This window comes from Monopterus albus, unplaced genomic scaffold (genome assembly GCF_001952655.1).
Source record: "Monopterus albus unplaced genomic scaffold, M_albus_1.0 scaffold329.1, whole genome shotgun sequence".
NCBI lineage: Eukaryota > Metazoa > Chordata > Actinopteri > Synbranchiformes > Synbranchidae > Monopterus > Monopterus albus.
The window spans coordinates 1019426-1028175 of NW_018128209.1; the positions used below are offsets into that span (position 1 = coordinate 1019426).

Consider the following 8750-nt stretch of genomic DNA (forward strand, 5'->3'; position numbering starts at 1 on the left):
CCATCTTTCCACCTGCCGCAGCCCTCGTCTCGGCCAGACCTCCAGCTAGCGCAGCCCTCATCTCCTTCGGTTCCTGTTCCTGTCTCCGAGCGGGTCAGCCGGTGCACCGTCGCCACCCCATCTCCAGTTCCTGTCTCTGGGTGGGTTGACCCGCGCGCTGATGGCCCCTTATTGTCAGTTCCAGTTCCTGTTTCCGGGCGGGTCGTCCTCCCGAACGGCCGCTACGCTCTCAAGCCTGGCACCGGGGTCGTCCTACTGAATGGCTGCTATGCTCTTACCTTCCTCCTTATTTATACCTCTGGCAGACGCTCCGTTTTTGCCGGAGCACTAACAGAACTTACACCAAAATACCTGTATTAATGGTATGTGTGATACATCATTTTGATTTCCACGCTGACAGTTCCTGTGCTGTAGATTTCATTTTGTACGTTGGTTATATGTTGTTTTGTGTTATACATTTATAGAAGTCCACGCTGACAGTTCCTGTGCTGTGGATCTCTTTGTATGTTTTGTTTCCATGAGTTTAGCAATGCATAATTAGATTTCAATGCTGACAGTTCCTGTGCTGTTGATTTCTTTTGTCGTTCGCCACTCTCTTATTTTTCACTTGTCCGTCCTCATCCTCCTACTCTCCTGGTTTCTGCCATTAGCCTGTCTACTCCCCTGGTCATCCCGTTCTCCTCAGCCGTCTTTGCCCAGTTTGTATGTATTCATTGACTCTGTTCCTTTTTGTGATCCCCACCGATAAACCACCTGTTTTTTACTAGCACCTGGGTCAGCACTCTTGAGTCCTAGCTCAGTTCTCCCTCACCCTCCTGGTGAGGGGGACTAAACCATAACAATAAATTAGTGAAAAATCCCCCAGCAGGGTAGGAAACCTAGAAACATACGTTCTAATAGACTGAGTCATACCTCTTTGAACTCGTAATTTCATTGCGAAGAAGGTAGGCTGTCGCTCACCAAGTTGGTTGGCTTAATACACCGGTCAGTGGTCTGACTAACCAATGTAAGAGCTATATACATGTAATTACTGTAGGCATTTTGTTTATGTGTTTAATCTAGCAAAAATTATAACATGGTGCTGGGTTAGAGTTAGCAGTGGACCAGAAAATAAGAAAAATTTTAAAACAAGAAAGAATAAAGACTGCAGACTGCAAACAGCACTACTACTGCTTTAGATTTTTTTCCTCATGACAGCATGTTTGATGGACTAACTCTTGGGTGTATCTTGTTCATTTGAATATTGTGATAAAACTATGTCCAGCTATGGCCATTTGGATGCACATCTCGGCTACAAACAGCAGAGACATGTAAGACTCAGCTTTTCTGTTTTGTGTGCTATAATGCTGCAAAATGGGATAGGTGACTGTTACAATGATATGTGGACCCTAAAATGCTCTTTAGACTTATTAGACATAGAGCTTTCTAACCGTGCATAGCATGTTGAAGCTTTGTTAAGAAAAAGTACAAATAAAAATAAGATTGATGCATTTGTAGCTCTTGGTATCAGGTAACCTGACATGGAGAACTGAGTAGCAGCTGGTTGTCTATGCCTGTAAGATTCTGTTAGTTAAGGCAATGTGACCTTAGAATAGCATTGAGCATCCAAAATGGACATTGAGAGCCATCAGTAAGATCAGTTTAAATTATATCCATTGTCTTTGGCTTTAATTTTGAGATTTGACTTTAATTAAATCACTAATTGCTTTTAAGTAATTAGTTCCCAGTAGTTAGGTGTTATCGCTATGAGGAAAATTGGTCTAGTTTTCAGATGAACCCTTATATAATATTTTAAAAGAATTCTCATTTCTTTAGCATAATTTAAAGACAGATTTATTTTATCTCTGATATAATATATTATTTTTAATACAGTGAGTGTACCCTTTTATTGTTTTCTGTGGTTGAAGCAGTGACCTCCTCTGAGACAGTTACAGTATGGCTCAAATACTGCATAGAAGCAAATTCAGAAGCTTGTAGAATATATGTCAGTGAGCACTGAAGCTATTCTGGTAGTTCATGTAAGGCTAAGTAAGACCTTTTTTTTAACAAATTTGTTAATCATCTGTACATTTGGACATGGTAGAATATAAGGACATAGGTACAGAAAGGTAAAAAGATCTGTCAAGGACATAAGTGAGTTGAGCTGCGCTGATACCAGGTGAAGGCACATTAATACAGATATGATTTTACAAAGGAAACCACAGTGTTAAATGAAAACAGCATGCTGTGGGTGTGATGGACATTATCTCTCAGGAACAAGAGACTGCTTAGAGGAGAAATGTAATATGGCTTTGGTTCTTGAAACTCAGTGGCTGTCACAAATGGATGAGAGAGGTAGACTTACAGTGTGAGAATTTATGGTATATGTTAGCTTACAGTCACTAAGCATGGAACCATAAAGAGGGCTTATTCATATAACATTTTCAAGGTATAATGGTGAGTTATCTATATCTGTAGAAGTTAAACCCTCGACCCATTTAAAGACAAGGACACATTTTTTCCTTCTGAACCTCTGAATTCTTAGTCACTTTGTCCAGATGTCAGACTCTTTTATTGGTATTAAGTGCGATTGAATAGATAGTGAAAGCCTCGGAGCAGTTATCATTTGGACAGCAGGCCTGGGGTTCAACATTTTGATTAACACAGCTTCTGACTATATGTAGTGTGGACAGGGCAGTGAAGCATTTTAGTGGGTACGTTATCTGCCAGCTACAGGGCCCCCGTACTCCCACGCACCATCTGGAGCCAAATATTTGTCCATGTGTAAAAATATTGTTCTTGAAAGAGATTTTGAACCTTTTTTTGTGTGTGTGTTGCACTCTTTGTTTGCAGTCACAGTCCTCTCTGTATTTTGTTTTGCAGTCTGAGCTGTAGCAATTGATTTGTTGTCATGGTTCAGAGACAAATTGCTATTTTGTTCAATCAAAAACCCAAACAAGCCTTGCTTGTTTGTTCTGTGTAATTTGACATAATTCAAAAGGCTTGTGGGTATATGTTTTTTTTATGTTTTTCTCTATTGTGCGATTGTAGGATAAGTTCTATTGAAAAAACACATTACTGAAATGTGAGCCCATACAAAACAAAAGCCAAAGGTGTTAAAACATGATTGTTCCAGCCAAAAAACTGAAAGAAAGATAGTCTTTTGTGTTATAATGTCCATCCATCCATTTTCCTCCGCTTATCCGGAGTCGGGTCACGGGGGCAGCAGTCTAAGCAAAGATGCCCAGACTTCCCTCTCTCCAGACACTTCCTCCAGCTCCTCCGGCGCCGGGGCCTTCCCCGCCCCAGCCGAGAGACATAGTCTCTCCAGCGTGTCCTGGGTCTTCCCCGGGGCCTCCTCCTAGTGGGACATGCCCGGAACACCTCCCTAGGAAGGTGTTCTAATGTATTATAACCAATTTGTGTTTTGGGGCTTGCACTTTTTACTTTCATCTACACATGCATTTCTCTAAGATGAGAGACAATTTTAATCTAGTGGACTGATACTAACAGTAGTGCTCTGTGGGTCACTGAAGTACATGACTTGTGTGTTTGTGCAAGAGTGTATGTTTATAAATGTGTGGGAGTATGACGGGCAGAGGAAGCAAGAACAGGTGCAATAACAGCAGGGGGTGGGTAGAGTACATGAAGGCAGCCAAATACAACAACACAGGTCGCCTGGGATCACAGGCCAGCTAATCTCCCACAACTCTCAATATCAAACCACTCATGGATAGTTACTGGAACTTCCTGTCCAGTTGAAAAAACTGAGCCATACTACATGTACTCATTCAGAGATTCAAGATTCAAAGTGTTTATTGTCATATGCATAGTACAGAAATGTGTTTCCCAGAACAATGAAATTCTTACTTTGCTGTCCACCCTGAATGCCAAACAACACAACTGTAATGTAAAGTGGATAAACAGTAGCACAAAAACTAAACTGTCTTACTTTGCCTTCCACACTGAGTGCCAAACAACACAAGTGAAATATAAAGTAGGTAAACAGTATGTCAGGTTTGCCCGGCTGCACCGACTTTCTCACTCCCCTCTCTCTGTTTTCACTCCCTTACCCTGATCACGTTTTCCTTCACACCTGTTTCTTAACCCCAGATTACCACCAGCTGCACCTGATTTGTTTCTCCCTATTTAGTCCCTGCTCTTCGTGCACTCCCCTGCCAGTTCTTTCCAGCATTTTGTCTAGCTCGTTGTTACCCATCGCTCCTTTGACTCTATGTTAGTTTGTTCTTGCCTCCTTTTGTGACTCGCTCACTTCCGTGTTCGAGCCAACCTAACACAGTACGACAAGGTCTAAAGGCACTTTAACTAGTGAGTAAAAAGAAATAAGTATATAAAAATATAATGAAGATCATAATGATGTACCCTAACCTTACCATCTGTAGAACTCACCATTTTGTACTCTCTCCATCCATGATGGTTGATGGAGCTTTTTCTTCAATGCTGCAGCACAGTCCACCCACCACCTCTAGTCTGCATTTCACAGGACACCTTTGGAAATAAAGGAAGGTTACAAGCTTTTAACCCTTAAGCCACTGTAACCGAAGTTGGTGCTTTTTCACTACTAAACAAAATGTGAATATATCAGAAAGAGTTAACTATCAAAAGCTGGCATTGAATGAAGTGTAGAGTGGGTTTATTAAAGACTTTTTTTAAAAATATTCTCTAAATATTAACACAAAGTTGGGGATGTGTATGTAATAAAAACTAAATAAAAATCCTTTATTTTAATATGAGTTTAAACAAATGCCAAGACAGATTTTTAATCCCGCTTTTTATTTTGGTCTGTTTAACCTTAATGGCTAATTAATCCTGAGTGTGTACTACATCTGTCAGTTAAATAAGATTAAAGACAAAATGTTATATGTTGCAGCACCAGTGAGGTCTACAAAAAAATGAAAAAAGCAGAGTGAAAACTGGCAAAAATGACAAGGAAATAAAGCAAACTCTAGCATTTGTTATTTGAAGGGTACCTTGAAAGCCTCAGGAATAAGGGGGGAACCCAACATTTCAGGGTGTCACACAATAATATGATCCAAGTGAGAAGCAAAAACCAACACAGCATGTTCTCTCATCCCCTTGAGTGGGAGTTGAGGAGGAGGTCTTTGGTTACACGCTCTTTCTTACTTGACTGCACATTTTATCATATGTAGCTATGTTTGGAAGAAGTAATAGGAATGAATTGCGCTTATTCATGTAGTGACAGAATTTGAGATTTAGCTTTGTTAGATGGACTTGTTTAACAGGACATACAATACTTCAGCTTCCCTTAGGTATCATGAGTAAATGACTGAATTTCTTCCATGGGTGTTGAGATTAAATCCATTTTGTTACCAAGATCCCTTTTTAATTGAACAAGTATATTTATATTTAAGATATCTTGAAATTTTGAGGTTTTCATATTCACTTTGTTGGAACCTCTATACAATGCTGTCACATCAAATTATACATATTGTCAATGACATTTCTGACTCAGTAACAATCTCTACAACCTGCAGTGTGAGTAATGAAAATGAATTGATTTGCTTGGCTGGTTGCTCGACTATCTTCCACCAAACAAACCAGCATGGCCTGTCTCAAGAGTCACGCAGTATGTGGCATGTGTACAGAATGCCAAAGGGCCCCTCTGTTTTGACATCTTAACTGGCCATTTTCTGCTAGAAATGAAATGAGACTTTCAAGCACCTGCCCAGAATAGGAAAGCCAAATCAAGGTCAAAAGACCCTAAGGTGTTTTTACTTCAGAAAACAGATGATGTGATTATCCTCAGGCACATTGTCAATGTTTTAGTCTTAAAAACATCACACTATCATACAAAACAGGTTTCAGAAATATAATTCACAATTTAATTATTTCGTAACTGTTATTTTACACTGATACATATTTAATACTCCAAATGTACTTATTATTTGATAGCAAGTCACTTAGGGCCAAATCCTTTACATGAAAATGCAGCATTCTTGACAACTTCAGCATTATTGTGATACATGTAGATATTTTCAGGGGACCACCTGGAGATAAAATAAATAATTTTGAATATTTGTTTAGAGAAAAGCCCTAATGTGTTTAATTTTATGAGGCCTGTGCATATGTAGGTCTCAAAAGTGTGCATAACAACTTTATGAAATACAAAAAAAAAAAAAAAAACCCACACACACAGATACACCGAGTTATTTTGTTTGTCAACATCAATATTCAGAACCTTGGTGATAAAATTTTAGATGGACACCTAGATAATGGTCTCCACACACACATGCACATGTCTTTTGTTTATGGACCAAATGGAAGAACCTGCTTTCTGCTTTGAAAACGGTGCCATTTGTATCTGCCCCACATTTATGTAGCCACCCAGCTTGCCAACCATATTGGAATTAGATGGCATAGATTGAAAGCAGAAATGATTTGGGGAGTACTAACTTGCATCAGTAGAAACATTTTTTTGGCCTCAGTTGGAAGAAAACACATGGCACCGGAGCCTAACATCTGGCTGCTTTGTCCACAGGAAATGAAGAGGAAGAACAGGGGAAACCATAGGTGGTTGGGCATGAGGAAAAACTAGATGAGCAAACTAGGCTGAAAGTAATGAATAACAAAAAGCTATTTAACACCATCTTTTTTCTTGTTAGCTGAAGATCTCAGCCAAGAATGCTAGCTGTGAAAGGATAACCTGCTGGTGTATGCCATGGTTGAGTCTAGCTACTTCTGGTCAATGGAGGTAGCTCCTAAACTTTTCTGGCTTTGCCTTCAACAGCACACATTCACTGAACATGAAGCCTGCAGGGCATAATATTCCTGTTGCTTATTATTTTAGCTCTCTGGAACCCAGCAAGGCATTTTCATCAACCTCTATACCAACCCCTTCCACTAATTACCATTGCACCAGACTAGTTTCTAATTCCACTGTTGACTGCAGTCCAAACAGTAATGATAAGTCCTCTGAATGTCATTAAGTAATGTGTGTGAACTTTACATTATGCAGGCTGGGCAAAAGTATGCAAAGTTAATAAAGTTGAAATGACTCCAGTGCTAAATACTGCAGGACAAAAGGATACATGTCTTACAAAGAAGTTTCATTTCACAGTCAGTGAGGTGATATTTACAGGAGAAAGCCAATGACCTATAAAGCCTTACTACCTTGACAGTCTGGGTGGAGTTTGGGAGGCGTCCACTCTCTGTAACTCTAGAGGGCAGGATCACTGCACAGTCCCTGAAATGAACTGGCTCCTCCTTGGGCATATTGGAGATTTCTGCAAAAACATGCAGGCATGTATTCACTGATGGCAACTATATGTATTTGCACATAAATCACAACCCTATATGTGAGTTCTCTCGTAATGTTAAACTCTTAAGCCTGCTATGTGTAGTGCATGTGTGCTCGTAGCATGTTTGTTATTTGAATTACAGTGCAAGTCTCCTTTTGCCTAAATTCTGCTGCTAATTGATACTGTTAATGTTGCACAGAGGATTCATAGGAATGAAAATTCTAAATTCTCTGCTGTATACTGTATTAGTGAGGCAGTGCTCTGTCTTGTAGGACCCATTCCATATTCACAAGTATGTTAATCTCTTGGAATGACAAAACATTTGTCTTATTTGTATCTCTTGTTTAAAACTCCTCATTTTGGCAGCAGATTTGGCAGCTAGCTGGCCTACAATAACATCCGCATTTTTCCGTCCTCTGATTGGTTGGTCAGAGCAAAACTAGAAAAGGACTTGGAACTGAAATGCAGAGATCACCTCTATGACAGTCATTGAAGCCTTCTTGTGCAAAGAAAGGAGTATGGATTTTGTCTATAAATGGCATCTCTGGTGAGTATGATGTATTTAATTTAAACTTCATATGTTTTTGTTATGTTTAGATAAACATTGATTCTGAACTGCTCCGGATGATGTACGTGGCACAGTTGCGGCTGTAGCGTAGAGGTCTGGAGTTGTCTTAACTGGGTTTCTTGCTTTAGTAAAAGTGGTATTCACCCTCAATACACAAAATACCCCTCTCTCTCTGTAATCCCACATTAATTATATTGCATTTTTGTATAGTATTGATGGTTTCTGTAATTGCGACGTGGTAGTGGTGGTATTAAGAGGTGAATTAAGTTGGATAAGTCCCCACTGAAGGCCCAGGTATGAAATGCACGGCCCGCCACTGATTATATTATATAAAGTGGTAAGATGCATGTTGGATGGTATCATGGTGAATGGAGCAGGTGGGGAATCCATCCAGTCAGCATTTATTTTTTACAGTGGAGGTTGTAGGAAGGGGTCAACTAATAGAAATCAGGACAGTCTCATTGAGCTTACAACATGACAATAAAACCCTGTAATACAGCAGCCATGCATGTTAAGCTTCTTGATCATAGCCATAAGGTAACAATCTGACAGTGTGTGTCTGTCTGTCACACCCCTGACTCCAAATCAAGATCATAAATCCCTACAGACTGATCTTTATGGCTTTGACTGATGACTCTGTAGAAGTCATTTTCTTGAAACAATTCACCCACCCACACAGAACAAGCTACTTTTCAGCCCTGCATGCATGTATTGGCTCCACTAAATGTGTATCCTCAGTCTCTCAAGACATTGGCTTAGTATGTGGCCTGGAAAGTTGGATTAGTTCAGTTATGCCATGCAAGGTGGTGTGACAGAGAAACGGACTCAGAGGGCTGACTTCACCACTTTAATAGTGCTGTACAAGGCAAGGAGTGCAATAAATGTGACAAATACCGATTCAAGCTTGGGGGGGGGGATCTTCA

The 8750-nt window shown here is 40.0% G+C and overlaps 1 pseudogene; it reads right to left on the reverse strand.

Annotated features, from left to right (window-relative positions):
* Nucleotides 1-8750, reverse strand: part of LOC109974369 (angiopoietin-2-like) — a 31431-nt pseudogene that overhangs the window by 9312 nt on the left and 13369 nt on the right.